Consider the following 5,739-nt stretch of genomic DNA (forward strand, 5'->3'; position numbering starts at 1 on the left):
GCTTCTTCGCTGCCAAATCGTCCTTGGGATCCTGGCTATACTGCGCGCACCATGGCTTAGGGTGGCGCTTATTTGGTGGAGGGGTCAGTGATTTTGGTGCAAGGTGTCGCGCCGGAGGTCGGGCATGTGGGATGTGGAAGGAGAAGGAGGATGGGGGTCGGTTGTGTTGGGGAACGCAGTAATTTCAAAAAAAATCCTACGCACATGCAAGATCCATCTAGGTGATGCATAGCAACGAGAGGGGAGAGTGTTGTCCACGTACCTTCGTAGACCGAATGCGGAAGCGTTATGACAACGCGGTTGATATAGTCGTACGTCTTCACGATCCGACCGATCCTAGTACCGAAAGTACTGCACCTCCGCGATATGTATACGTTCAGCTCGGTGACGTCCCACGAACTCTAGATCCAGCAGAGGTCGAGGGAGAGTTTCATCAGCACGACGGCGTGATGATGGTGATGATGAAGTTACCGACGCAGGGCTTCGTCTAAGCACTAAAACGATATGACCGAGGTGGAAATCTGTGGAGGGGGGCACCGCACACGGCTAAACAATCAACTCGTGTGTCTATGGGGTGCCCCCCTCCCCCGTATATAAAGGAGTGGAGGAGGGGGAGGGCCGGCCCTCTCATGGCGCGCCTAAGGGGGGAGTCCTACTCCCGGTGGGAGTAGGATTCCCCCTTCCCTAGTTGGAGTAGGAGAGGAAGGAAGGGGGAGAGAGAGCGAAGGAAAAAGGGGGCCGGCCCCCACTCAATTTGGATTGGGCTAGGGGAGCGCGCCCTCCACCTTGGCCGCTGATGTCTACTACACAACCTTCTTCTTGTAGACGTTGTTGGGCCTCCAAGTGTAGAGGCTTGTAGGACAGTAGCAAATTTCCCTCAAGTGGATGACCTAAGGTTTATCAATCCGTGGGAGGCGTAGGATGAAGATGGTCTCTCTCAAGCAACCCTGCAACCAAATAACAAAGAGTCTCTTGTGTCCCCAACACAACCAATACAATGGTAAATTTTACAGGTGCACTAGTTCGGCGAAGAGATGGTGATACAAGTGCAATATGGATGGTAGATATAGGTTTTTGTGATCTGAAAATATAAAAACAGCAAGGTAACAAGTGGTAAAAGTGAGTGTAAACGGTATTGCTGTAACATCCCAAATTTCCAATTTGGTATGTTATACATAGAGCATCATTGCATATCATGTTTTATTGCATTTTGACAAATCCTCGATAAATCCTAAGCAACTCAAGGACCCTCGGAGAGAGTTGGGGATTTTTCTTAAATTTTCATATTTGATTTTTATCAAATAATAAGACGAGGATTTTGGTTTTAATTATTTTCTCTCCGGAAAAATATTTCATTTTAAAATAAACAAGATGAGAAAATATGACTTCTCCAAAACAATTGAAATACTGGAGGAAAAAGGTTAAAATCATTTATTGAATTTATTTGGATTTTATTTGCAATTTTTATTGCATTAAAATATTGCATGTTTTCAAAATATATTTTTTGTGTTAAAAAAATGTTCACCCTATTCTAGATTTTCTAACTAGACGGGGAAAATTCATTTCATATTTTTCTGATTTTAATTTATTTTTGTACGAATTATTTTCCGCAGAACTTTAAAAAAAATGTGCGACGCCCGCTGGGCCGAAGCCCAGCCGAGCGCCGGCCCGCCGGCGCCTCTCTCCTTCTCCCGCACGGCGCCCGCCGCCGGAGTCCGCCATGGCCACGGAGCTCGCCTCCCGCTCGGGCACCCCCTTCCCCAAGCCACCCCGGACCCCCCCTCCTTAAATACCCCCCCTCTCTCTTTCCTCTCAAGCCGCCGCCGCCGTCCTCATCTCGCCGAGCGCCGCCGCCGCACTTGCCCGCCGCCGCCGCCGCGTTCGCCGCCGGAGCCGCCGCCGCTCGCCGCCCCTCGCGCCCCCCGAGCCCCGCACCCCGCGCCCTCACCGCCCCTCGCCAGAGCCCCGCCGGAAGCCCTCGCCGGAGCCGCCCGACGAGGTACTGTCGTCGCCCGTTCGTCGTAGCCGGTTTTCTTTAAAAAAAACCCTAGATCGGTTTTTTTTCGGTTTTATTATTTTGCGAGCGTTCACCGAACCGTTCGTTTTAACGAACACGTTCGTCGGTTTTTCTCTGTTAACGAACGTCCGTTATTTAACAGTTCGTCCGTTTTTCTTTTTCGTCGGATTTTTCTCGTTATTTTTCTCAGATTCGATTTCTGATCGAATCTTCGATTCTGTTTAATTTCTCGCTCGTTTATCGGAATCAGGCGATTCAAGCGCCTAGAGTTTCGTCTCGAAATTCTCTTTTCGTTTAATCTACTCAAACAAGTTTTTGCTACAGTAAAATTTGACCTAGATCTAGATTAGTAAACGAAGTTTCTTTCTTTCGTCGTTTGACTTTCGTTGCTTCTTTCGAGTTGATTCTTTTTGCAAACCGGAGTTCTTAAGTTGAACTTTCTTGTTGGATCTTACATTCGAGTTTTGCCTGTGCATTAGATGAGTACTGATTGTATGCTTGTTTGTTTGCGATAGAGTACCCGGAGTGTGCCGCTTGTTACTTCGACTCGCTAGGTTTTGCGGATCATCAGCAAGGCAAGTAACACTTTGATCATATCCCGTTCATACCCAGTTTTTACTGCATTAGATCTGTTTTCCTCAAACATTGCATGGTTAGGATCTAATTAAATTGTGGGTATTGGGAAGTAGTTGAGGTAGTACCTATTACCTGTTTTCTTATCAAACCCTTGGGAGTTACTTCTACGTTGCTTTTATTATTGCCATGCTATGCTCGTAGACGTGGATTGGGTTTGAGTGATATTCACGACAGATGTGAGATGTTTATTAATGGTTCAACTTAAGGTGGCAACTAAAACTCACATCTGGGTGGATTGAGGCACCTGGAGAACCCAGTGTTGTTTGTTTGTATAAGGTCCGCCACCCAGGCTCAAAGGGATCATAAGATTATTCATGCTAGAAACTTCCGTGTGCAGCCACAAGCTATTATGGGCTCTAGCATAGTTGAGTAGGTTACAAGATCTCTTGAAGAGGTGGGCTCGCAGATGTAGGGGAAAGTAGGTGTACCGGTCCATCCAGAGTAAAGAGTGATTGTTTCTGAAAGACTGTGTCTCGGTCATCCGTTTCTCAAACATGATGCAGTGCGAGAATCAAGCGGAGGCGATCGAGTCTTGTGGGGAAAAGTGTGCAAACCTCTGCAGAGTGTACAAACTAATCATGATTAGCCGTGTCCCCGGTTATGGACAACTTGAGTATCTAGTACCTGGATTTTCATTTGAATCTCATCACCATGTTACTTATAATTAATTTTGTTGGGTTAATGATGACACTTAATTGGGATTGAGTTGGAGGTACCTTCTCAATGTTTCACAACCACCATGATAGTTAAATAAAATTTATTCCTTTGAAGAAGGAAAAAATTGGCTTTTCGCAAAACTGTAACCATAGAGCTTTCCACCAGCCATATATGCATGTAGTATAGCATTATTATTGTTCATTGCTCTCTATGTGTTACTTTGCCAGCATATCCTATGTGCTGACCCGTTTTCGGGCTGCAACGTTTCATGTTGCAGACTTTTCAGACGACGAGTAAGGTGCCTTAGGTCTTGGTCTTATACTCAGTGATGCCTCTAGAGTGATGGACTCACTTATCTTCCAAGTCTTCCGCTGTTATCATTATTAGATGGCCTTAAGCCATGTTTATCATACTTAATCTCTTCGGAGATATTCGATGTAATAAGTGTGTGATTGCTACTCTGTTATAAATCCTCCATTTGTACTGTGCGTGTCAGCATTACTGATCCAGGGATGACACTGGTGCACAGCAGCACAGGCCATTTGAGGTCTGGTCGCTACAAAGTTGGTATCAGAGCACACGCTGACTGTAGGACACGACCACTAAGCTTAAGCCCTAGAAAGCCTCTCTCTTCTCATTTCTGACCCCTCTCCACTTTCTACTCTTTTAGGAATGGCGAATGCAAGGAGCAAGTTCATGCAACCAGATGAAGACACGCCGTTTGGTCGACACTTGAAGGAAGTCACGAAGTACTTGAACATAGGAATACCAAGCATCACCGGAACCTACAACGCCACATTACCTGAAGAGGAGAGCTGGAAGATTCAAGTTATCATTCCAGGAAGGACGTTTGTGCCAATTACGGAACCCATGAGATTTGTTTTCGAAGCACCAACTTGGAGTTTAGGGAAGAGCATGGCCGCACACATCGCCATGGGATGCATTGGAGAAGTCTACCACCAGGAGCTTAAGGATACAATTTATCAGATTTGTGGACGTCGAGACGCGCAATGGGAGATGATTAAGACCAAGAAGGATGGATCAATTGCAGCTTTCATCCAGGAGCAGAACCAACATATTCGTCGCCAGGAGAACCAGATGTGCACGGACAAGGAAGAACTGAAGAAGGCATTAACGAAGATCAAGGAGCTCCAAGAAGAACTCAAGGCTACACGCGAAGATTATTTGGAGGAAATCAACGCACTAGTAGGGAAGATTGACGACCTGGAGAAGAAGATTGGAGCATTCGTGGGAAATCCAGTGCCAAAAGCAGAAGTCGACGAATGCACTTGTCCGGATAACTACATCATCATCGACGACACCGACTCGGAACCAAGTGAAGACGACTGGGTTGAGGAAGCTGGAGCAGACATCATGGAGTCCTCAACGGATCAGAATTTCTAGTAGACCACCATATCAGTAGTAGTTTTCCCCCATTTAATAGTATAGTTCAAGCACTTTGTAACGCTAGTTAGATCGATTGTTTTGCCTTGTTTGAATTGATTGAGTGATATTGATTGAATTTTTCTCATGAGCATATGGGTAGTGTTTTCCCTCTAGACCTCATTCTATTCTTAACTCTCATCTTTTCTGAACCTATCAGATGCCTCCGAGACGCGACACCGGATTTGTTTTCCCGCTAGAGATCACCCAGTTGATTCAGCAACAGAATGCCCTGATGCAAGTGTTAGTGCAGAACCAAGGCAACAACAACAACAACAACAACCCACCGCCACCACCACCTGTTGATCACTTAGCCCGTTTCTTAAGGCTAAACCCGCCGGTGTTTTCCAGTAGCACCGAGCCGATTGTAGCAGATGATTGGCTCCGCAAAGTTGGAAGGGAGTTGACCACTACAGGATGCACAGATGCGGAAAGAGTGCGTTTTGCCGCACATCAGCTTGATGGACCCGCAGCATCATGGTGGGAGAATTATATAGCCACGCACCCTATTGACACTGTCACATGGGACCAGTTTCAGCAAGCTTTCCGTACAGCTCATGTTTCTGCAGGAGCTATGGCTATGAAGAAGTGTGAGTTTCATAACCTACGCCAAGGAGGACGCACCGTAGGCCAGTATGTGGAGGAATTCAGTAAGTTAGCACGTTATGCACCAGATGACGTTGCTACAGACGCTGCCAAGCAGGAGAAATTTTTGGAAGGGCTGAATGATGAACTGAGTATGCAGTTGATGGTAGCAACCTTCAACAACTACCAGGAGCTGGTAGATAGAGCTCTCATGATTGAAGGGAAGCAACAGTAGATTGAAAACCGCAAGAAGAAGTATGGACAAGGGAAGTACAATTCTGGAGCCCAGCAGAAGCCACGATTTACCCCAAAGCCGGGAGGACAGTTTCAGCATACCCATGGAGGAGGTAGTTCGCACAACCATAATGGCTCCAAGAATGGTAATGGGAATGGAGGAGGAA

This window comes from Aegilops tauschii, chromosome 6 (genome assembly GCF_002575655.3).
Source record: "Aegilops tauschii subsp. strangulata cultivar AL8/78 chromosome 6, Aet v6.0, whole genome shotgun sequence".
Classification (NCBI taxonomy): Eukaryota; Viridiplantae; Streptophyta; class Magnoliopsida; order Poales; family Poaceae; genus Aegilops; species Aegilops tauschii.